The sequence below is a fragment of the Macrotis lagotis genome, chromosome 1 (genome assembly GCF_037893015.1).
Source record: "Macrotis lagotis isolate mMagLag1 chromosome 1, bilby.v1.9.chrom.fasta, whole genome shotgun sequence".
NCBI classification, from domain to species: Eukaryota; Metazoa; Chordata; class Mammalia; order Peramelemorphia; family Peramelidae; genus Macrotis; species Macrotis lagotis.
The window spans coordinates 182,094,513-182,121,054 of NC_133658.1; the positions used below are offsets into that span (position 1 = coordinate 182,094,513).

General features: G+C 36.0%; 1 long non-coding RNA gene across 2 annotated transcripts in view; it reads left to right on the forward strand.

Annotated features, from left to right (window-relative positions):
• Positions 1–20,351, forward strand: part of LOC141514840 (uncharacterized) — a 139,558-nt gene extending 119,207 nt beyond the window's left edge. For both annotated transcript variants that reach the window (XR_012476127.1, XR_012476128.1), the window contains exons 3-4: positions 18,928–18,995; positions 19,768–20,351. This is a non-coding gene — a long non-coding RNA (uncharacterized LOC141514840). The remainder of the gene's footprint in view (positions 1–18,927; positions 18,996–19,767) is intronic.
• The last annotated feature ends 6,191 nt before the right edge of the window (positions 20,352–26,542 follow it).

A 26,542-nucleotide genomic window follows, 5' to 3' on the forward strand; every position in this document is an offset into this window, starting at 1 on the left:
GAATAAATTGACTTAAACACATTGCCTTTATCTTCACAAGATCCTCCTAAGGAAGAGATCCATTTCCTGATTATAAGCATTTTTAATGACTGTCCTCCGAGCTTGTAACTTTTTCCCACTCAATCTCTGCATTTCTTGGCTTCCTTTAAATCTCAGAAAAGAAATCCCACCTTCTACAAGAAGCTTACTGAAGTCCTCTTTAGTATTTTTGTACATAGCTCTTTACATATTAGCGTATTTCCCCATGTATAAGACATACCTTAGTTTTTATCATGAAATTTAAGGACTGCTCATAACTTTCAGGCATCTTTGGGCAAGTCTGGTACATGGACAAATGCTTAGTCCATTCCCTTTCAATGAACCTGAAGCACCAATTGTGTCATCCTTTGAAATTAGTAACTTCTTTTTCATCAGCAATTCTTCTGGTCTCATGCTGAACCATCTTTGTGGACACAAGAATTCCAATGACCCTTTGCTTTTCAATCCTTCTCTTCAATTCCCTCTCTACATAAGACCATTTTGCTGACTTGCCTTTCATTGCCTTCTTCTGCTGGGGTGTTTTCAGTAGGTTACTTCTTCCCATAGCCAGTCTTGGATTGTTTTCTCAGTTGGAGGAGGATCAAACTGACTTTAAGCAGCACAATTTCCATTCACTTTTGCAAACTGGATCACTGTGAACTCAAATTCACTATATGAAAATCTTTTCTGAATCATTTCTGGGCAGAACATGGCAAAACATAACCTAATATACTGGTAACAAATGTGAAACACTGAGCACAAAGAAAACAAGCATGAAAAAGCAGGAAATGCAAGAAAAAAATCTTCAACTACTATATAAGATGTTCCCAGTTTTTTAGACCCCCAATTTTTCCCAAAATGGTACATCTTATATATGGAGAAGTATGGTAGCTAGTAAGTTCCCTCAGAGAATAAAAGTGTTTGGACTTTGTTTATTTTCTCAGGATTTAGCATCTTGGTTTAGAGTAGACACTTCATCAATGCTTCTTGCTTTAGAGTAGACACTTCATAAATGCTTCTTGACAATGGATTGAATTTACCTCTCCCTGGCTACATTCCAGAATGCAGCAAATGTCTTCAGGCAACCTAGGAATCCTTGGTGGAACTTCCAGGAGACATGGTGGTGGAGCTGAGCAGACAATAGCCACATAGTCATCAGTTTATAGAGAGGGAAGATATTTCATTGTAGAGGATTAGAGGTAATGCATCCAAGGGAAGATTTTTGTATGATCAGATTCTACCCTCCATTAATATGCACTTAATCAGTTATTGAAAGACAACAAGGTTAGACTAAGGAATCCAAGCTCATTTATTTACTTGCTACACAATGAGTTGATTAAATTCTACCTTCACCTAAAAACCTCATCAACATATGTTTGTAATACAAGGGGTTATTTTTTGTTAATTTCTAGGCAGTGTCCATTAGTGGTCAGTAATCACCACCCTTCTCTCTACCTTTTTGACAGTAAAGAGCTCTAAGGAAGCTAATAAAAATTTAAAAAAAAGTCTTAGATCCAATAAGAACAGTGATTCAATTAGAACAATGATATCATCATCATTCTTTTGAAAAGACTTTCTAAAAGTTTCAATATTAGCAGAAAGAAATTACATTTGAGTTTACCTTGAGAGGTGGGTAGGATGGGTGGGTGAAATATGTTTTAGAAATGCAATAAAAGTAATTAATCGATCTCTTCCTTAGGAGGATCTTGTGAAGGTAAAGGCAATTTGTTTAAGTCAATTTATCCAATGTCACACAGTTAGTAAGAAACTGAAGATGGAAAAGTGAAATAGAGGGTTGGAATTAGAGTTTGCTTCCAGATAGGATGAAGGGGAAAGGCAGCTTCATGAAAGATATGAAAGTTTTTGAAAGTTGTGAAATCAAGATGACTAGTGTGGAACCAGATCAGCTTGTTCTAGTGCAAAGATCTCTTTGACAATCTTAGATAAGGGCTAAGAAAGTGATGGAGAAAATGTTAATAATGTAGAAGTCTAAAAATAGGTCCTTCTAAGATTAACCATTCACCAGCCACATTCCTGGATTGAGATAAAAACATTGGCTTTGCTTACCTCAGATAACTGTTGTACAGGCAATGGAGATGATGAAAACACTTTAAAAAGTCAAAAGTTTTAGTAGCAGTATAGAAACAAAACTGACTTGGACAAGTCACAGCCTCTTCCAGTTTCCATATCTGGAAAATGATGTAATTATCCTTACCTTCTAGTTGAAGTTCAAATGAGGATAGCTCCCAGAATACTTGGGAAGGAAAATACATCGGATGGGTCAACATTATTATTATGGTGATGAGGTGACTCTATTTCATGGAGAACCTTCATAAAATCATAAATAAGGTGCTGAAAAAGACCTCAGAGGCCATTTAACCAACCTCCTTTATTTTTACAAATAAGGAAATTGAGACCAAGGAATGATTTGGCCAAGGTCACATAGGTAACCTAAATTTCTTTCCTCTGAGATTTATCTCCAGTTATACACACACACACACACACACACACACACACACACACACACACATATATTTGTACATAGTTGTTTGCATGCTGATGACTTTTCATTATACTGTGAGCTCCCTGAAAGCAGGAATATTCTTTGTGTGACAGAGAAACAGAGAGAGACAGAGACAGAGACAGAGAAAGAGAAAGAGAAAGAGAAAGAGACAGAGAGACAGAGACAGAGAAAGAGACAGAGAGACAGAGATATACAGACAGAGAGACAGAGAGATGGAGAGAGACAGAAAGTCAGAGAGACAGAGACAGAGAGACACAGAGAGAGACACAGAGAGAAACAGAGTCAGCATTCTGTGTCAGCTGCTAGAGAGGACTGAAGTTAAAAAACAACAGTGAAAGGCATCTCACCCTAAAAAGTTTACAAGTGAGCTTCAGATGATGAAGACTCAGGTAATATAATGAATATTGTTTTGGGCCTTGAATAAGAATAACACAGGATTGAATCCCACCTTTGGCACTAAGCTTTTAGTTGTTTTTTTTTCCTGTTTACTCAATATTTATTTTTCCAATTACATGTAAAATAATTTTTAACATTTTTAATCGAATTTCAAATTCTCTCCCCCTCCCATCTCTCCTTCCCCTCCATTCAGAAGGCAAAAAAATGATATACATGTGCAGTCCAGTAATACCAATAAGGAAAATGAGGCAAATTGGATTGATTGAATATCTGAGACTGAATATAAACTCCATGTACTCCATCTACTCTGCCACTCATCAGCCCCATGAAGAGGTTCTTTTTCTATTGTAGGAGATTTTCGAGTAAAAAACTAGTTGAAATCCTATTAATAGCTATCTACTAGCTAACAACTGATTTCAAACATGCCCAAATATCCTCATCTTTAAATAATCTTCAGTAGATCCCTCCTCCCCAGTCCCTCAAGTTATTGTCCTATTTATTCTTCCATTTTTAATCAGACACTTAGAAAAAGTAAGCTATATACTTGTTGCTGACAATTCTTCTCCTCTGACTCATTGCTCAGCTCTTGGCAATCTGGCTTCCAATTTCGTTTCTCAACTGAAACTGCTATCTCCAAAGTTTACCAATTATCTTTTAATTATAAAATCTGGTCTTTTTTCAGGTCAAACATTTCTTGATCTTTCTGCAACTTTTGACTTTTAACCACATGTTCTTCCTGGATACTCTTTTCCTTTTGACATTCCTGTTCTTTGTTCTATGAAATTACTTTCTTGTTATTACTTGTTTTCCACATTCTTGTCTCTCTTAAGTCTACTTTGTTGGCTCATCACTCATATCATAGCCTTTCTGGGAGTGGAATCCTTACTCATGGGGCCAATTTGATACCACAGATTATTCAGATTAAAGCCATGACTGGATTCTGACTCCAAATGGGAATACCTTATTTAAAAGAAATATGATAAAAAGGAAGTAGGATAGAGTTGTATATTAAGAAGATATGCTCATATGAAGAAATCCAGGAAGCAGAGGTAGGGAAACATGACTGAGAATATTTGGGTGAAGATTAATGGAAGGAGAAACAGAAATGATTTTGTCATTGAAAGATTACCTGTCATTACAGACTACTTGGAAAGAAGGAAAGAATAGATTTTGGAAACATCACAAGGCTGAAATTGCAGTGAATTCTATTTATTCTGTTTACTCAATTATCAACACATCTATTGGAGCTCTTTTTTTTCTTCAAACTTTCTTTACTTATGATAATTTTATCTTTTAAATGACTGAAGAATCAACAAGAAGAATTCACATGTGGATCTCTCACTGATAGTTTGGGATGGGGGGTAGGATCACTCCATTCTAGATTTTATGATAGAGGAGAGGTAATTCATATATATCCTTGATTTTTGGAAAGCATATTTCAAAGGATTCAGAAAAAAATATGTGTGATCCCTCAGAATAAAATTCTTCAGATGAAGTTAGTTCAAGAAGGATGGATGATGCTCAAGAATGAAATTCTGAAGACATAAAGAGAAATAATTTCAGTAGGAGAAAAAATGAAAAGACAATGATGTGATTCCACAAGGAACTCACCAACCGTCTTCAATTTTTAAAAAAATTACAGAAGATAAAACAAGGTCAGGCAAAAGAGAATGAATGTAAGAGTGTAGCTTGGATCTATAAAAAGTCTCAGGAATAATAAACTGTAAAATAAATTGAGACTGGTGAAGGAGGGTAGAAACAGTAAAGTAGATTCTTGTTTATTTTTAGCTATATTGGGAGTAAAAGGAAAATAAAAAATAAAATAGACTTTCCCATTAAATCGATGGGATAATGACTGACTATAAAAAAAAATTAGGGCTTGCTGAATTTTAATTTTGTTTCTATTTACTCTGCAAAATATCTTTCCATTAGAAATGTACAACAAACATGAGCAAAACTTGACTAATATGGAGCTGGTTACTTAAATAATCAAGGTGGTAAGAACCAAAATAACTAATAGAAAGTTGATAACCTAAATAATGGGAGAAAAAGAGCACTTGACTTCTTTGAGGAATTCATTTTATCTGCCATAATTGCATACTTAGGTTGTGAAAAAATAAGCAGTTGTGATTGTTGAGAAAATGTCAATGTTATTAGAAAGAATATGAAAAATAAAAAAGACATGTGTTACCAGCTTAGAGAAGGAAAAATGTCTTATTATATCAAGGAACGATAAGAGCATGCAAGTTATAAGCTAATGAGTTTAACTTCAATTTATGGGAAAATTTTAGAATGGATCATTGCAGAGTTCCATTTCTTTTTTTTATAAGGTTTTTTTTTTTTTTTGGCAAGGTAATGGGGTTAAGTTGCTTGCCCAAGGCCACACAGCTAGGTAATTATTAAGTGTCTGAGGCTGGATTTGAAGTCAGATATTCCTGATTTCCAGAGCTGGTGCTCTATCCACTGCACCACCTAGCCACCCCTAGAGTCCCACTACTGGACTCCTTCAATCCTCCCCAGGCAAGCATTGGAGGGGTGGGAGACAAGGATTATAAAGGGGACAAGCACTCCATCAAGATCTCCAAGTGCTCTATTTATTCACCAAAACACCCGTTTGGTGAACTAAATACCTTTCCAGTCTCTAATCCACTCCCACACCCATGGCACATAGCAAAACAAGTTTCTGATGCTCAAAGGCACCAGGTGATGATAATTTACAGTATTCCCATATACAATGGTTCCCAACAGATCATAAAATGATTGTTGGAAAATATGGAGGAAAGGAAATGGTGATGACAAGTAGGCAGCAAGGGTTCATTAAGAACAGGTCAGGTCAGACTACCCTTATTAATTTTTTTGACAAAACTACTTAATTAGGAAATGAAGAGAATGCCATGAATTTTGTTTGCCAAGATTTTAGTAAATTTTTCACTAAAAATTTTCATACTATTTTTGTGGAAAAGATAAAGTAATTTGAATTAAATGATTGTTGTTATTCATCAACCTCAATCTCTCCTCCACAGTCATCTAAGTTCAGTGACATGACTTAAGTCAAGACAACTGGTGATGGCCCTGGATACAATGGTTGAGCTTGACCATTTTAAGTGAAGGTCTTTCTCTGGTCTCAGTTTGTCTGAGGCAATGCCAATCCATCAGCTAATGGCTAGATAAGAATTGAGGCAAAAGATGACTGAGTTTGCCTTCAAAAAAGATTAAGTTTGGGAGGGGACACTTAAGAGTTTCTGTCCAAAAGAGAAACAAATGCTATTTACAGTCACTCTGAGCCATCTATGCACCTATGCTTCATCCTTGCAGAGGACCAAAATGATATCATTATCTTAAGAGCCAAGTTACAGTGTTCTACTGTGGCTGATCAGACCAATATGAACTCAGAATGCTCTACCACAGGTCAGGCACAAATAACTCATATGAACATTTGGGTGCATTGTCTAAATTTTCACAATGTGCATTTCTTTTAAGCTACTTCAATTCTGCTTTGATAATAGAGCACAGCATCTTCTCTGATGAGGGCATGCCATGTTGAGTGGTCTGGTGCCAATATCTCCCATAGCATTCAATCAATTCCCAAATTCTTAAGAGAGAACTTGTGTGTTCTTGTATTTTTTTCCTACTGCCAGGTGAACTTTTACCCCATGTAAATTCCTCTATAAAATAATCTTTAAGACAAATATATGCTTGACATTAAGACAGTGTGAACTTCCCTTCTGAGTTGCACTCTTTGAAGTAGAGTTTGAATGCTTGGCAATTTAATTTGAGAAAGGACCTCAGTGTTTGGTATCTGATCTTTCCAAGGACTCTGTCCTAAGACAATTCAAATGGGAGTGATTAATTTCCTGGTATGGTACTGGTATACTATTCAGGTTTTACAGACATACAACAATGATCTCTGTAGATCTTCAGTTTGATAATCTAATGGCATGATCATTGTTCAGACATTTTTCATTTGTGTTTGATTTTTCATGACCCCTTTTTGGGGTTTTCTTAGCAAAAATACTGGGGGTAATTTGCCATTTTTGGAGTCTACCAAAAGACTGAGTTAGCTCTGACAATGCATGTGTCAACCTCATTCTCAATGTGTACATCACTGAAAAGTATACTGCTAAGGTAAAAAGAACTTATTCACATATTTACAACTTCTCCATTTGCTAAAATTGATGGTCCCATGTATGAATGATGTGGTGCTGGCTGATTGTATTTTCTTGATGTTGTTAGGACAAAATTAGTATGAGAAGCAGAGAATATATATTCAAGTGAACAAGTAAGGTTTGGCCAATTTGTAAAAGTCAGGGTATAATGTTTTGCCCTTCATTTTCAAAGAAGGTCATAACATTAGGGAGGTGATGCCCTGACAAACACATGAATTGGATTGAGTGAGAGGGTGCTGTGCTAAGTCACCAGCCTCACTTTCTCCTCTAGTGCCATCTGGCTAGGTATGAATCAGGGATGCCTGGATGCCAGGCAATCAGGAGTAAGTGACTTGCCCAAGTTCATATGGCTAGTAAGAAGTCAACTGTTTGAGACTAGAATCAAACTCCTGTCCTCCTGACTCCAAGACCAGTGCTCTATCCACTGCATCATCTTGGTTTAAAGGCATAGTCTAGTAACTCCATTTGAATCATAATGAACTTTATGAGACTCTGGAGATGAATGAGATTGAAACATCTTCATCCTCCTCTCTGTCCACATGAGAGTTATTCCCTAACATGTGAATGTTCTGTCCAAAAGAATATAAGTTTGGATCACTTATATTTCACAAAGAATCTTGAGGTTTGGGTGCTAGACTTTTTTTCTCTTATTTTTTATTCTATCAGTCCCCTCCCCCCAAATAAATTTGCACAATTAACATTTTTGTATCATGTAATTTTCATTTATGTAGTTTTTAATTTATGAAATGATAAGATAGTAATATCAATTAAGAGCTGGGAGGATAAACACTCAAAAGTAGCTGTCAATAATTCATTGTAAACATGGCAAAATTTCTCCCTTGGGGTTCTATCCTTGGTCTTGTACTGTTAAACATTTTTTAACCATTTGGTACGTTCATCAAATTTATAGATGATACAAAGATCCATATAGTAGATGACAGTCAAGGTCCAAAAAAAGAGTTTTGACAGGCTAGAGCATTGGATTCAATCTAATAATCTAATAATTACAATAGTGATAAATGTAAAGTCTTATACTTGAGTTAATCAGAAAGTATAAGGAGGAGAGATAGATAGCTATTGTTCTGAAAAAAAGACCTTGAGAATTTAGTGAATTCAAGATCGATATAAATTAGCAGTGTGATATGGCAATCAAAAAATAAACAAACAAACCCCAAACTAATGAAATCTTTGACTTAATTAAGAGGGTAAAGCTTCAAGGCATAGAAAGGCAATGGTCCCCCTGAACTATGCCCTTGTCAGACTTCATCTAGAATATTGTGTGCAGTTCTGTGACAATTTAAGAAATACTCTGATAAGCTAGACTATTCACAGGAAAACAAGGCTGGTAAAGAGTATCCTAATCAAGAAGAAAAGAAGACTAGAGGTTTGAGTGGAAAGGCATGACCACTGTTCAGTCGTTTTTCATTTGTGATTGATTTTTCATGACCCCTTTTTGGGGTTTTCTTAGCAAAGATACTAGGGTAATTTGACATTTCCTTCTGTTCATTTTAGGGTGAGGAAATTGAAGCAAACAGGGTTAAGTGACTTGTCCAGGGTCACAAACTAGGCAATTTATTTCAACTTAGTTTGGTAGCTGTCACCTTAGGGAGAAGAGATGAATGCACCTTCTCTTAGCATTTCCTCTCCCCAGTGGAATAAAGGATGGACTGATTTTTGTCAGTTAAACCAGAAATGAACAAAGCGTTGTGATGCACACTACATAGAAGCTGATTTATTATAAACAGAATTGTCAAGGCATATTTTCAATGGTATATATGTTTCTTTTGAATGAAATGATAATTTCCTTTATCCCAAATACCTTTTTTTCCTGGCCTTGGGAGAAAACAATTTAGTGAAAAGAAGTTTGTTTGGTAAGCATGAAATCAGAGCAGAGGGAACTGGATGGATTTGTGAAATAGCTCATTCCAGTTATGATAACTTAATGAGTGCCAATGTTACCTCCCCCCATGGCACCTACTCCTCCACTTGATCAGTGCCAAAGATACCTCCCCCATGGCACCTCCTCCTCCACTCTCAAGTAGAAAGAGCACTGTATCCAAAGTTCAGGTCTTATGAATTTAGGACTGGCAGTGACCCCAAAAGACCATCTGGTGCAACCTTCTCCTTTTATATATGAAGAAATTAGACCTTAGAAATACTTGTCTAAGGTGAAGCTGGAAGCAAATAACAGAATCTGGATTTTTTTTTTTAGTTTTTTTTTTTGCAAGGCAATGGGATTAAGTGACTTGCCCAAGGCCACACAACTAGATAATTATTAACTGTCTGAGGCTGGATTTGAACTCAGGTACTTTTGACTCCAGGGCCAGTGCTCTATCTACTGTACCACCTAGCCGCCCACAGAATTTAGATTTTTAACCTAGGTTTTCTGATTCTAAATGCAATTGCTTTCCACTGTTCCATGGTTCCTCAATTCAGACCCTGGCTCTATTACTTCCTAGTTCAATGATTGTAGGTTAGTCCTTTATCTCTATGTTGTGTCTTTTTCAGTCATGACAACTCTTTATGACACTATTTGGGGGTTTCTTGGCAAAGATACTGGTATGGTTTATCATTTCCTTCTACAACTCATTTTATTATTGAGGAACTGAAGTAAACAATATTAAATGACTTGTCCAGGATTACCCAGCTAGTAAGAGGCCACATTTGAACTCATGAAGATGAGTCTTCTTAACTTCAGATCTCACTCTATCCATGGCACCATCTTCCCCATCTATTAAAATGGAATTAACAATGTGCTATCCACCTCACAGGGTTATGAGAAAGGTCCTTAGTAAGTCAAACAATGGCATATAAATATGAATTCATATTACTATTAAATATACTTTTCTTGAGACTAGAATAATCCAAAGATTTTGTGTCTCTATTAGACAATGCTGAAGAAAAACTGACATATTATTTAATATCTTTTTTATATTTATTTTCATCCATATGAACATGTATATTTTTAAGTTACAAAATTTCCTTCCATTCTTCCTTCCCACCCCCTTCCCCTCAGCAACAGTCAGTTTGGAATTGTACATTCATATTTTTGATAAACGTATTTAAATATTAGTCATTTGCAGTATGAGGAATTAGGATTAAGGGAAAGAGATATGTAAGAAATAATTTTTATAAAGTGTTCATCAGATTCTGAAGGGTTGGTTTTTCTTTTTTTTTTTTAATGTTTTGTTTTGTTTCATTTTGCTTCCTCTGGATGGGGATAACACTGTCCATAGCTGGTCTAATATGGTTGTTCTAGCTCTCTGAACTGTTGAGAGTAGCTGCATCCATCAGGATTGATCATCTCACAATGTTATTAATGTGTACATTGCTCTCTTGGTTCTGCTCTCTTCACTCAGCATCAGATCCTGCAAGTCATTCCATGCTTCTCTAGAGTCCAGCCATCTATGGTTTCTTAAAGAACAATGATATTCCATACTATTCATGTACCATAATTTGTTTAACCATTCCCCAATTGATGGGCATCCCCTCAATTTTCAATTTTTTGCCTCTATGAAAAGAACTACTATGAATACCTTAGAACATATAGGACTTTTCCCATTTTTTAATAATTTCTTCTGATTATAGACCTAGAATTGGAATTGCTGAGTCAAAGGGAATGAACATTTTTCTTTCTCATTGGTAGGATCCATTCACAACTCCACCTGCAATGTCCCAATCCTCCCACAATCTCTTTAACACTGATCATTTTTCCCTTTTTCTCATCTTGGCTAATCTGATAAGTATGGGGTGATACCTCATCATTGTTTTAATTTGAATCTCTCTAATCAGTAATTATTTGGAACTTTTTTTATATGATTACATATAGTTTTAATTTCTTTATTTGAAAACTGTCTATTCATATCCTTTGACCATTTGTCAATTGGGGAATGACTTGCAACCTTATAAATTTGATGCAGTTCTCTATATATTTTAGAAATGAGACCTTTATCAGATCTCCTAGTTGTGAAGGATGTTTTCCAGCATTCTGCTTTCCTTCTAATTTTGGCAGCATTGATTTTATTAGTGCAAAAACTTTTAATATGATACAGTCAAAATCATTCATTTTGCAGTTCATAATCTAATAACTCTAATTCTTGTTTGGTCATAAATTTATCCCCTTTCCATAGATCTATTAGACAGAGTATTTCTTGATCTATTAATTTATCTATGGTGTCACCCTTTATGTCTAAGTCCTGTAGCCATTTTGACCTTATTTTGGTATAGGGTGTGAGATGTGGGTCTATTTCTAGTTTTTGCCATATTATTTTTCAGTTTTTCCCAACAATTTTTGTCAAATAATGAATTCTTATCCCAGAAGCTGATGTCTTTGGGTCTGTCAAACAGTAGATTGCTGTGGTCATTTACTGCGGTTTCTTTTGAACCTATCCTAATCCACTGATCCATTACTGTATTTCTTAATCAGCATTAGGCAGTTTTTATGACTGCCACTTTATAGTATAGTTTTAGATCTGGTAGAGCTAGGCCACTTTACTTTTTTTTCCTATCATTTCCCTTACTATTCTTGACCTTTTGTTGCTCCATATGAATTTTGTTACTATTTTTTCCTAGCTCAGTGAAGTAGCTTTTTGGTAGTTTGATTGGTATGGCACTGTATAAGTAATTTAATTTGGGTAGAATTGTCATTTTTGTTATATAAGCTCGACCTAACCATGAGCAACTGACATTTTCCCAATTATTTAGATCTTATTTTATTTGAATGAGAAGTGCTTTATAATTGTGTTCATAAAGTTTCTGGGTTTGTTTTAGGAGGCAGATTCCCAAGTATTTGATGTTGTCTAGAGTTACTTTAAATGGAATTTCTCTTTCTATCTTTTGCTTTTTGGCTTTATTGTTCATATATAGAAATGATGGTGATTTATGTGGGTTTATTTTATATCCTGTACTTTGCTGAATTTATTATTTCAAGGAATTTTTAAAATGATTTTCTCAGGTTCTCTAAGTATAGCATCATATAATCTGCAAAGGGTGAAAGCTTTGTTTCCTCATTGTCAATTCTTATTTCTTCAATTTCTTTTTCTTCTCTTATTGCTATAGCTCGCATTTCTAATGCTATATTGAATAGTAATGGTGATAACGGGCAGCCTTGCTTCACCTATTATTTTATTGGAAATGCTGCAAGTTTATTCCCAATACATATAATATTTGCTGATGGTTTTAGGTAGAGGCTATTTATTATTTTAAGGAAAACTCCATTTATTGCTAAACTTTCTAGTGTTTTTAATAGGAATGGATGTTGTATTTTATCAAAGGCTTTTTCAGCATCCATTGAGATAATCATATGATTTCTGTTGGTTTTGCTATTGATATGTTCAATTATGTTGAGTATTTTCCTAATATTGAACCATCCCTGTCTCCCTGGTATAAATCCTACCTGACCCTGATAATTTGTTGTAGTCTCATTGTTAAAATTTTAATTAAGAGTTTTGCTTCAATATTCATTAGAGAGATTAATCTATAATTTTCTTTGTCTGTTTTAGTTCTTCCTGGTTTGGGTATCAGCACCATGTTGGTGTCATAAAAAGACTTTGGCAGAACTCATCCTATTTTTAAAGATAGTTTATGTAGAATAAGAATTAATTGTTCCTTAAACGTTTCATAGAATTCGCTTGTAAATCAATCTAGACCTGGAGACTTTTTCTTAGGGAGTTTATTGATGGTTTCTTCAATTTCTTCTTCTAAAATCGGTTATTTAAGTAATTTATTTCCTCTTCTGTTAATCTGGGCATACAGTTTGGCAAAGTAGCTCTGAATTATCTCTTTAATTTCTTCCTCATTGTGATTAGTTCACCCTTTTCATTTGTGATACTGGTGATTTGGTTATCTTTTTTTCTTTTTTAAATCAGATTAACTAAAGTTTTGTCTATTTTATTGGCTTTTTCATAAAACCAAATGGGGCTTCAGTTTTATTTTTGAGATCAATGTTTTTTTTTTTGCTTTCAATTTTATTAATCTCTCCCCTGATTTTCAGAATTTCTAATTTGGCATTTAATTGGGGATCTTTAATTTGTTCTTTTTCTATCTTTTTAGTTGCATAATATTCTTTAATATCTTATTCTTCTCTTTTAATATTCACTATTGGACTATCATTATTTTATCATTTCATGACCAGCCTATTAACAGTTGATCAAACTATAGTTTGTTTTAAATTACTCGTATTTTAAGAGAGTTTGGGGAAACAACTTAGTCACTTTAGTCTCATTTACAAATTTCTCCTGCTAGGTTAAATAACATAATATTTGAATTGGAAAGGACCTTAGAAATAATCTGGTCCAACACCTTTCATTTTCCTGAGAGGCTGGCTATTCACATCCATTTTGTGTTGATTCTATTTGACTTCCATTATAGAAGGTGACATTTACTGAACTTGTCCCTAATAAAGGTGTTTAGTCAGTTAAATTTAAAAAAAAAACCCTTATTTGGGATTTGCATCTCCTTATATACCTGACTGAACTAGAATCATAACCAGTAGAGGGCAAATGGGGCTTCAGTCAAAGGGAGGTGGTGATGGTGATGGTGGGGAGTCTAGCTTCTTTTCTGGGGGAGGGGAGGAATTACCTTATAGTAACTAATGTACTCTGGATTTCATAGCTATGGCTCCCTCTTTCAGGGCACTGCCTTTTCTAATCATACCCTTAGGGACAAGGACAATCTGTTCTTTAGAGAACAGATTAACTGATTTCAGAACAGATTGTACCTCTGCTTGTATGTTACTCTGAAACCCCTTTGGTCCAAGTACCAAGTTGTGATGAACTATATGCCTGGGCTCCCTGCTTCACAATTTTGCCTAGGGCTAGGGGTTCTTTTCCATGAGGGATTTTCATAGCTTGGAGCTGTGGCAAATAGTATAGACATTCCATTCCAGGGCAGAAACAATACTGGTTTGGAGTCAAAAAAACTTGAATTTGGTTAACTGTGGGACTTTGAACAAACACACTTGATGCCAGGAATATGGACATAGGAAATAATATATTTGGAAACAAAATTTTGCAATCTTTTGCACTGTTAAAATCATGTAAAATACTTCTTGACTTTCACTCTGACTTTGGCCAAAGTTGGCATGGAAGCAAAAGTCATCTTCTACAGGAGATGATAGGTTGGACTTTGGAGGTCATGCACTTTGAGACAGGAAGGACTGTTGGTCCTTGCATTGCCCATGCTCTATGAGTGCTGTCTTGGTCACTCCTTAGAGGCCCCCCCCCCACCCCCCGCATATGGCAGGTGCTAAACTACTCCCCAAGCACCACCCTTGTCCAATGGAAGTGAGTTTAAGTCAAGGAACCCGAAAGAGAAGCTCTTTTTCCTTCCTTCCCTCTCTAAGATGTACATGCTGTTTTTCTTACTCTAAGACAGAGCCATGTGTTCCTGGCCTCCTTTGAAGAACTATAGGCTTATCTCCTTCCTCCCTTACTTTCAAGCAGTCTTGCTTAAAACTTTGATATTCATCCTTTCCTCAAGCCATTTACTAGCATAATCTGTGAATTTGACAACTTAAAATAAATCCTGAGCTATTGCAGCTCCAGGGCTAAATGTGAATTCCTTTGCTTCCAACAACTCTCAATCTTAAATGGCAATGCACATTTCTCTGGCAACACACTGACTCTTGGGTAAAAATGGGGGATAATATCTGCCTTGCTCTATCGACCTCAAAAGAACACTTTAAGAATCAAATGGAAAATATATAAAATGATAACCATAAATCATTGTTTAAAAATCAGTCATTATCATAATTATGACAATTATTATAATTATTATTCTAGCAGTGATCTTTCCCTATTCATGTTTAAGGAGTGTAACCATGGATAAACCTGAAGAATTTATGGTTAGCAGGAAAGTTAAAAAGCCCACAGGTCTTCCTCCAAAGTAGTGTTTTAGACCTGTTTAATTCTATTCTGGAAAATTTCATGCAATTAAAAAGATGCTTTATCCTATAATTTTTATGTTCATTTGGGCTTTTTCAATTATGCTTTATTTGTGTAAAGAGAAGCATAGTCATAGCTGCTGATTTGTTTCTTGGGTTCAGTTCTGCCCCACAAGGAATCATGACTCAGACTTGGGAATGCAGGTTTTTGGAAAGAAAATAGATACTTATTAAAGGAAGTTACAGCATATTAAGAAAGGGATAGAAAAATTAGAAAGAGTTTTAAGAGAAGACTACATGGATTGCTAATTGAATTTTGGCCAGGCCAGCTGGCCAGGGTTCCACAGGAGACTGGAAGGTCAAAGAGAGTCAAGCCCCTCCCTCCTTCTCCCTCACTCCTTTCCCAGAGTCCCTGGGAGGGGGTAGTGACCTGGGAATGGCCCAAGACCCTCATTGGAGATTTTGTCCCTTGGGGAGGGGTCTTTTTTGGGTGATCTTCCAGGATATGTATTCTCTGGCTACCCCATCATCTAATCAGGTTGAAGGTCATACCCTCAGGTGTGGCCTAAATTAGAAGATAAACAAAAATTCCCTTTATTATGCAAACAAAAGATTTACAAAGTTTGTCTCCAACTGATCTCATCACTCCCATGCCCAGTTTTCTCTACATCATGGTCACTATCATTCATCACCAACAGAGGTCAGAAACCATATCTTAGAAAAAAAAAATCAGTTTTCTATTAGCTTGCAAGCAGACTCTGATATTCAGATTCCATTATAATATAAAAGAAATTAAATCTGTTGTAGGTGGTTGATATTGATGGGGTCCCAATTAAGGAGTCCTCTCCCTGACATTCAGATCTGCTCTGAATGTCCTTCCCCAGTCCTGGCTAGATTCAGGAATTCTAACTATGACCCTACAATCCTCTCTCTGCCTCTTACCCAAGGCCTTTCTGTCTTCTGTTTGTTTCTTACCAATACCTACTACTTAAAGATATCTTTACTCTTTAACCTTATGCAAAGGTCTGTCTACCAGTCCCTTTTTTTTTTTTTAGGTTTTCATAAGGCAAACAGGGTTAGTGTCTGAGACTGGATTTGAACCCAATTACTCCTGACTCCAGGGCCAGTGCTTGATCCACTAATCCACTAGGCCACCTAACCGCCCCCAACCAGTCTCTTTTTTGATATTCAACAGCCTTTTTACAAGCATGTGTTATAATACCTTTTTTTTGTTTTTGCAAGGCAAATGGGGTTAAGTGACTTGCCCAAGGCCACACAGATAGGCAATTAGTAAGTGTCTGAGGTCTGATTTGAACTCAGGTACTCTTGACTCTGGGGCTGGTGGTCTATCCACTGCACTACCTACTTGCCCATGTATTATAATTCAACTAGGTCTGTGCCAACTTCTGAGCCACTTTCAAACAGACAACTATTTGTCTGAGATCATTTCTTTTCTTCTTTTCTCCACTTTCCTTATATAAAATGAAAACATGTTAGATTCCTCTTAGAGTACCAGAGTATCTCCCAACTCTCAGCCCACTGTGCCAGCATGGTGCCCTATAAAATGCCAACTTGTCTGGGAGAGAGCCTCATGTCTCATGTATTCTTTCTCAGATTTCCAGTGCCAAACCCCAATATTATGGAGGTACAAACATCAACAATATCTACATAGACACTGGAAACTGAACTAATCCAGCATGTACTGATCACTATTCTTGCCACCCCACCTCACTCCCTCCTGCTCTCAAATTTTTTTGGATTTTGTCTGATTATTGCTAGACTAGAATAATGAAGACATTCTCTCCACCTTTAATATTGTTCATGGAGTATACTAAACTGTTTATTATTATAAATGTATGTAGAATTGAAGTAGGACACAGGGAAATGATGTAATATTGCCATGTTGGACTTTTAAAGCCATAAGTTTATCTGTATCACCTAGAGGAATAAGGATTTATTGAGCATCTACCACTTGCATAACTCATATTCAACAGTATAAGTAGTACATAGTATAACAGTGAATAAGCTAACAGTTTAAAGAGCTAGGGTAAAAAGTGGGTTAGAAACATTGAGTTAAATGTTTATTGAGCCTTGGACATATCCTAAGAATTTTAATAAAAGATCAATCCCTAATATAAACTTCTTTTACTTGTCATTCAACCTCATAAGTAGAGCTTTGGAGATTTATGGAAACATTGTGGAACCAATAATTTAAGAAAAATGAAATAAGACCATCCATAGAGGGGCAATCAGAATAGTGAAGCAACTGGAAATATTGTACCCTAAGAAAGAAAAGACTTGGGAGCACATAATAGCTGTCTAGTTATTTAAAGTTCTGTCACTGGAAGAGGATTTGCACCATTTTCTTGCTTTTTTGCTTCTTTTTTTTTTTAGGTTTTTGCAAGGAAAATGGGGTTAAGTGGCTTGCCCAAGGCCACACAGCTAGGTAATTATTAAGTGTCTGAAAACAGATTTGAACCCGGGTACTCTTGACTCCAAGGCTGCTTCTTTATCCACTACGCCACCTAACTGCCCCTTTCTTTCTTTTCTTTTTTAAGGACCAGAAGAATGAACTAGGAAAAAGTTGGTAGCATTGACAAATGCAGATCTATGTTTGTTGTCAAGAAAATTCTTAATAGTTTGAACTATTGCACAATTGATATAAGATGCCTCAGGAGGCATTAAAATCTTTCTCAGTGAAAGACTTTAAGAAAAGCTGTATTAGTGAGTTGTTTTGTGAAGAGTTTTCTTAATCTACCTGTTTGACCAAGGCAAACTCTCTTGACCTCTTATCTCTGAAATATTGTATTTTTAAAATTCTGAGATAGCATTACAGGCAGTTGTTAGCTGAGATAAATCAGAATGACAACCCCACCATTCCCCTTGCCCCTCATCTGCCCCAGCCCAAATAAATAGATGATACTGCTTTTTCACAGTTATTCCTTTATTTTAATAAGCATTTGCTTTTAAAATGTAAATACTTTGAGTGGATTAAACTATTAGCCCCACTGAAATCTCCACTATGAAGAAAAAGGGGAATTTTGACTGGGAAAAATTTGCTGAGACAAGAAGGTATTTTGTTTTTACTATGTAATTTTAAAAAATATTTTTAATTTATGGAGTAAAACAAGCATTTCCATAACATAGTATAATAAAAAATAATAAAAAAGATGATTGCACATGAAATTGCAAATCTGCTATGCACAACTTGCTATTCCTTTCAAATATACAACAAAATTCTCAGTAATTTAAAAATTTTTCTTCCCTCTTCCCCTCCCCTTCTATCCTAGAGATAGCTGCTATGAGACATAAATAGCTATGAATAGACAGATATAAATTTAGAAATGCAAAATTATTCTATAAATAATTCTACTTATCAGTTCTTTCTTTGGAGCCAGAGAGCATCTTTCTTCATACGTACTAGCCCAATCCTTTACTTTTTGCATGTAAGAAAACTAAAACCAAGGAGAAAGAAGAGTGACACAAGATCACAGACAAGGTTAAATTTTTGACATGAGCATTTATATTTATGAAACTGGTAAATACCATAAATCAGGGCTTTATTTTATTTATTTGTTTGTTTATTTATTTTGGTGAATTAATGAAAGATGGATTAGATTGAGGAGATATCCTAGATATTTGTAGAAAACTATATGAGTGATGTTAAGAGAAATAAGTAAGGAAAAAGGGGAGCTCATGGAAAAGAGACTCTATTTTTTTGTAAGATATGAGACAAAGTTCTCAGCCTGGAAGGATGGGGGAAATTTGAGAAATCATGAAACTGTTTGAAGGAGCCTCTGAAAAATGGTGTAGCTACTTGATAAAGTATTTTTGATGGGAATGCCTAGGAGCAGTGAGAGCTTAATTCAGGCTGTATAATATAATTTTTGTAGTATATCAATCAGAACAGTTGCATGACTTTTTCTATCTTTCTTCAACAGCACATGCATGTACAGGAAGGAAGGCAGTAGATGGTACGAGTGATCCATGTGATTTTCCTAAAGCACAGGTATGTTTATGTTAGCTGCCCACTCCATAAATTCAGGGTTCCCTCATCACCTCCAGGATCAAAATAAAAATACTCTTTTTGATATTAAAGTCTCTATCTCAAGGCTGTAGGCATTTTCTCTCACTGTCTTCCACACCTACAATACTCACCCTTCTCTTCTCTCAAATGGCTTCTCTGATTTCCTCTAATCTAATTAAAATCCCCTTTTTCTACTATAGGAAACCTTCCCAACTCCTCTTAATTTTTGTTTCTTCTCTTTCCTAAGTAATTCTTATTTACATTGTATATAGTTTCTCTGAACATATTTCTTGGCTTATTGTCTTCCCCATTAAATAGTAATCTCCTTGAGGGCAGAAACTGTCTTTTGTCTCTTTTTTTAACCTCAGTACTTTAACATTCAGTCTTGTCATGTTATATTCTTTTTTTACCTTATTTTTGGTTTTTGATTTTAACTTACATTTTTATTTATTTCCACATTACTAAAATAATCTTGTTTTAAGAGTAAATATAATCACCCCTCCTCCCCTACAAGAATAAAAAAAATCACTAGAAATAAAGTGAAAGAAAGAGGAAAAATAATGTGCTTCATTCTGTGTTCTGATACCATCAGCTCTGTCTCTGGGGTGGATGGCATCCTTTATCATAAGTCCATCTGAGAAGTTACTTCCATATTTTTCCACAGTTGCTGTTGCTGACTATAATTCCTTCCATCCATTCCTCCCCACTCCCATTTATTATATTTTCTCTCTCCTTTCACTCTGTTCCTCTTCAGATGGGGCAGCTGAGTGGCACAGTGGACAGAGCACTGTTCCTGGGACCAAGAGGCTCCAAGACCATATGCCACCCCAGAAACCCAGCAACCACATGACCCCGTGGCCCTGGACAGGCCACCCAACTCCAGCACCTTGCAAAAAAGTAAAAAAGAAAATGTGTTATATCTGACTGTCTTCTCCCCTATTACCTTCCACACCATTGCAAAAACTATTTCTTGAATCTTTTACATGAAATATCTTATTTCAAGTCCCACTTCCTGGATTCTCTCAATCTTCCCCAGGAGAGCATTGGAGGAGCAGGAGACAAGGATTACAAAGGAGACAAATACTCTATCAAGATCTCCAAGTGCTCCATTTATTTACCAGAATAAAAGTGCTTAAATACCTTTCCAGTCTCTAATCCACACCCACTCCTGTGGTACTTAGGAAAACAATTTTGTGATGCTCAAAGATACCAGGTGATGATAATAATAATTTACAACGGTTCCCAACAATCTTAGCCTATTCTACCTCTCCATTTCTCCCAGTATATTTCCTTTGCACCCATTGACTCCATTTTTACATTATATTATACCTTCATATTCAGCTCCCTCCTGTATTCTATCTATATATTCTCTTTCTAACTGCTCTATTAAATGAGAAGGTTCATATGAATAGTATCTTTCCATGCAGGAACACACACAGTTCATCACCATTAAATCTCACATAATTGACCCTTCTCATCCACTCTATGCTTCACCTGAGTCCTGTATTTGAAGATCAAACTTTCTGTTCAGCTCTGGTCTTTTCAACAGAAACATTTGAAATTCCCCTGTTTCATTGAAAGCCCATCTTTTCCCTTGGAAGAGGATGTTCAGTTTTGCTGGGTAGTTGATTCTCGGTTGCATTCCAAAGTCTTTTGCCTTCCGGAATTTTATATTCCAAAACCCTATGAGCCCTTAATGAGGATGCTGCTAAGTCCTGTGTGATCCTGAGTGCAGCTCCACAATATTTGAATTGTGACCTTCTGACTGCTTGTAATATTTTCTCTTTGACTTGGGAGCTCTGGAACTTGGCTAGACTATTCCTGGGTGTTGTTCTTTTTTGGATCTCTTTCAGTAGGAGATCAGTGAATTCTCTCAATTTCTATTTTACCCTCTGCTTCTAGGATATCTGGGCAATTTTCTTGTAGGAAATTCTTTAAAAATAAAGTCAAGGCTCTTTTCCTGATCATGACTTTCGGATGGCCCAATAATTTTTAAATTGACTCTTCTGGATCTGTTCTCCAGATCAGTTGGAGTTTATTCAATGATATATTTCATGTTTTCTTCTAGTTTTTCATTCTTTTGGTGTTGAATTGTTGTATCGCAAAGTCATCAACTTCCTTTAGCTCCATTCTATATTTGAAGGAGTTGTTTTCCTCAGAGAAATTTCTCATCTCCTTTTCCATCTGGCCAATTCTGCTTTTTCAGGCATTCTTCTCCTCGTTAACTTTTTTTTTTGGCCTGTTTTATTCATTTGACCTAAACTGGTTTTTAACATGTTGTTTTCTTCATCATTTTTTTTTTGGATGTCCTTGACTGAGTTGCTGACTTCATTTTCATGTTTTTCCTGCATCTCTCTCATTTCTCTTCCCAATTTTTCCTTTACCTCCCTTACTTGATTTTCAGATTTTTTTTTTTGTTCTCTGAAATAGTCTGAGACCAACTTCTATATTTCTTTTTGGGTTTTTTTTTTTTGTTAGGTTTTTGCAAGGCAGTGGGGTTAAGTGGCTTGCCAAAGGCCACACAGCTAGGTAATTATTAAGTGTCTGAGACCGGATTTGAATTCAGGTACTCCTGACTCCAGGGCCGGTGCTTTATCCACTGCACCCCCTAGCTGCCCCCAACATCTATATTTCTTGGAGGATTTAGAGGCAGAAGCTTGGACTTTCTCATCTGAGTATTTGTTTTGATCCTCCATGGGACAAAAATAATTGTCTATGGTCAGGTTCCTTTTTTTCTGTTTACTCATTTCTTCAGCCTGTGCTCTAGTTTTGGGGTGCTTCTTGAGCTTTTGAGTGTTATTGGGACACCCCCACAAGGACCTCAGTTCCTTCAGGGTCTTATGACTGCTCTCCTGGCTGATCTGTGGATGACAACAAGCATACACCTCTGTCCTGGAACTGTGAGGGGAGGGGGGTCCTTGCTCTATCAGGACCCATGCTGTCACCAGGGTTTGAATATGGACAAAGCCCCAGAGTCCTGTCCCAGGAAGAGAGGATAGACCTTGACAGGTTTTCTCCATCCCCTTACCTTCTGTGGGCTGAGTAGGGTGCAGCTGCTGGGCTCCAGCTCTAGCAGAGGTCTCCCTGCTGTTCTTTCAAGTTGTGCTTAGTGCTCCCTGGGGTGGCAGGTCAGGTAACTGTTTCTGCTGCCATGAACTGGGGCTCCTAGGGAACCCAAGCTCCAGGTGGGCTGTTCCTGGAAGGCTGGAGCTCCTTCACTCTGGCACACTGCTATCCCCTCCAACCTCAATGAACAGAACCTTCCCACAATCTACCAGGTTCCCTTGGGCTGGAGAATTGCCTCACTGGATGTTTCTGTGGGTTCTGTCTCTTGAAAATTTAGTTAGAGTCATAATTTTAAAGTTTTTGGAATATTTTGGAAGAGAGCTCATGCTGCAATCTTGGCTCTGCACCCTCCCCCCCCCCAATATATTCTTTATGATCTTGTGAACCATACTGTCTGTGTTTTTGTTTGGTTGTTTTGTTATTTGGTTAAGGTACAGTAGTGGTTTGCCATTTCCTTCTCCAATGGATTAAGGCAAACAGAGGTTTTAGTGACTTGTCTGGGATCACACAGCTAGTAAGTGCCTGAGGATGGATTTGATTTCAGGTTTTCTGCCTCTAGGATCAGTGTTCTATCCTCTTAGGCACTTATTGATCATCTAGATTTAGAAAGTGATGGAGAAAATGTTGATAATGCAGATTAAACTTTTAGAAACATCTTTTTTTTTGCCATATTTTGACATATGATCTGTCTCCCTCCTCCTCAACAACACAGTGGAGAAAACCAACATTTCACACATATACACAAATTGAATATCAAATTAATCAGAATGCCTTAGTCATTCATATTTCCTCTTCAAAAAAATATTTCTGTTAGTACATATAACATTCTCTTGGTTCTTCTCATTTCATTTTGCATTATTTAATGCAAGTCTTTTCTTGTTTTTCTAAAATCAACCAGCTTATCATTTCTTATAGCAAAGTACTATTCCATCATAATGATATACCACAATTTATACAGCCATTCCCTAACTGATAGATATTCTCTCAACATCTAGTTCTTTGCCACCATAAAGAGAACTGCAATAAATATTTTAGAACAGCTTGGGTCTTCTGTTTTCCAGGATCATCTTGGGAAACAGACCTAATAGTGTTATTGGTGCAGGGAGTTATGAAAATATGATGCAGGGAGTTATGAATATAGGGGATTTGCAATTGAAAACAGATTTTATAATCCTTTATAATGTTAAACTTTGTAAAAAATGTTCTCTGCTCCTGTGATGTAAATTGACTCCTATTGTTCCATTGTTAAATGTAAAATTTGTAATTTTTCCTCATTCTTCCCCCCCCAACTTTCCCTGGTTTTGGTCACATAAAAGGGGGCTTCCCTTTTGTCCTCAGTCTCTAGACCCTTCATTACCTAAAGAATGGGCAAGACTTTAAAAAAAAATCTGTCCCTCATGGCATGCAGACTTCCTTGAACCTCAAGTCCAGACAGTTCTCCCTGGCACTAGCTCACTAGCTCTCTCTCTCTCTCTCTCTCTCTCTCTCTCTCTCTCTCTCTCTCTCTCTCTCTCTCCTCCCATCCTTCCCTCCTTTTTCCCTCCCTTTCTCCCTCCACCCCTCTATATCCCAAACAAAACTTGGCTAGCCTTTTGTTATTCACTCCTGTCCTCAAAGTGCTTGTTCTTCTCCAGGAGAAGAAAAGGTTTTAATCTGTACACTTTGTTGGTTTCTATAATAAATCCTGAGCAGTTTTAAATTTCAGGGATGTGCATGAATTCTTTCTCCATTCAAAACTCTCAATCTTAAATTTGGTGACACTGAACCCTGGCAACAGTATGACTTAATTAAAGGGTATAATTGGTTTTATATGTCTTTGGGCATACTTTCAGATTACTCTCCAAAATGAATAGTTTAGTTCACAGTTCCATTAGCAGTATATTAGTGTCCCAATTTTTCTACATCCCTTCCAACAACTGTTAATTTCCTTTTCTATCATTTTCATCAATTTCATAGGTGAGAAAGATTGTTTTAAATCACATTTCTCTAATCAATGATTTAAAATGTTTTTTCATATAATTAAATCTAACTTTGACATCTTCATTGAAAAAATACTTGTTCATATCCTTTAGCCATTTAGCAAGTGAGAAATGATTCATTCTTATGAATTTGACAAATCTCTTTATATATTTTATTTTATTTTTGCACATTGCTCACTCATTTATTTCTTTAATAGAAAACATGAAATTGTTTAAATTAAGATAGTCTCCATAGAAAATGTTAGCAGTTCTAAACATATTATATATCTCTTCAGAAATAAAAGTTATTTTCTGTCAAATCACTCAAATTCTCTTCTCCTCTCCATCTCTCAGGTAATATGTTGAGCTTTTTGTTTTTATTGTTCTCAAACTTGGTCAAAAGAATGAATTATATTTGTATCACATTGAATAATAATGATGAGGATGATGATGATGAGGAGGAGGAGGAGGAGGAAGGCAGCATGATTTTATGTCTAGAAGACCTGGGCTTATAACACAAGCTGGCTGTATAACTTAAGGCAAGTAACTCTACCTGCTAGCTCCTTAGACAACAGTCTAAGACTATAAGTTGCAAAGCCCGGGAGAGCTGTCTGGACTGAGGCTCAAGGACGTCTTCATGCCACAAGGGAAAATTTTTTAAAGTCTTGCCCATTCTCTGGGTACTGAAGGGTCTAGAGACTGAGGGCAAAAGGGAAACCCCCCCTTTTATGTGATCAAAACCACCTTAAATTGTCTAGTCTAAAAAAATTACAGATCTAGACCTTCCCCTCTGTAAGTCATAATCATAGGTACAAGGAATTTAAGTATATTTTAAGGTTTGAAAAAAATGATTGTGCATACATTAATGCACTTTCATAAAATATAACAGGATCACAGAGGTTAAGTATTGTATGCCCCCCATATGCCCCAGGGTCATACAGCTAATAATTTTCTGTGGAATGAATGAATCTAGTCTAATTGATTCCACATCCAGTTTTCTTACCACTTTATTATGTTGTCTGCTTCTATTGATAATTTTATTTTTCCAATTATTAGTTATGAAAGTTTTCACATTCATCCACATGCATATGCATATTTTTAAGTTACATAATTTTCTTCCATCCTCCCTTTCCATACCCTCTCCTCAGTGGTGAACAGTTGGGTGAATATTATCCATATATATTTGTGTTTAACATGTTTCCAGATTAGTCATTTTTGGTATGATGAACTATAATTAAGGGAAAAGAAAGAAAACCATGAGATAGGAAAGAAATATATAAGTGAAAATTTAAAAAAGTGAATGTAGTATTCATTCAGATTCTATAGGCTTTTTTGTTTTGTTTTGTTTTGATTTTTGTTCTTTGGATGGGGATAGTATTGTCCATAACTAGTCTAAAACGATTGTCCTAGCTCTCTGAATTGTCCAGAGAAGCGGCTTCCATCAAGATTGATCAACTCACAATGTTATTATTAATGTGCACAATGTTCTCTTGGTTCTGCTCCCTTTGCTCAGCATCAGTTCCTATATTTCATTCCATGTTTCTCTAGAGTCTGACCATTCATGGATTCTTATAGAACAATAGTATTACAAAACATTCATCCACCATAACTTGTTAACCATTTCCCAATTGATGGGCATCCCCTCAATTTCCAAATCTTTGCCACTACAAAAAGAACTCTTATGAATATTTTGAAACATGTGGGACTTTTCTCATTTTTTATGATTTCTTCTGACATAGGTCTAGAATTGGAATTATGGGGCCAAAGGTATGATTAGTTTTATTGTTCTTTGGGCATAGTTCTAAATACAGTTCCACAGTTCACAACTCTACCAACAATGCTTTAATGTCCCAATCCTCCCACAACTTCTCCAACATTGATTGTTTTCCCTTTTTGTCATCTTAGGCAATCTGTTAGGGGTGAGGTGTTTTAATTTGCATTTCTCTAATCAATTATGATTTGGAGCATTTTTCATATAATTATATATAGTTTTAATTTCTTCATTTGAAAACTGTCTATTTATATCCTTTGACCATTTATCAATTGGGGAATGAACCTTATAAATGTGATGCAATTCTCTATATATTTTAGAAATAAGACTTGTATCAGAACCCCTTGCTGTGAAAATTGTTTCCCAGATTTCTGTTTTCCTTCTAATTTTGGCAGTACTGGTTTTATTAATGCAAACCCTTTTTAATTTAATATAGTCAAAATCATCCCTTTACAATTTATAATGTACTCTATTTCTTCCACTGTCAATAAATTTCTCCCCTTTCCATAGAACTGATACAAAATTTCTTGGTCTGTTAGTTGATCTATGTCACACTTTATATATCTAAATCTTGTACCCATTTTGACTTTATTTCGGAATAGGATGAGAGATTTGTGTCTATTCCAGTTTCTGCCATGCTACTATGCAGTTTTCTCAATAATTTTTGTCAAATAGTGAGTTCTTATCCCAGAAGCTGATGTCTTTGGGTTTGTCAAATAGTAGATTGCTATAGT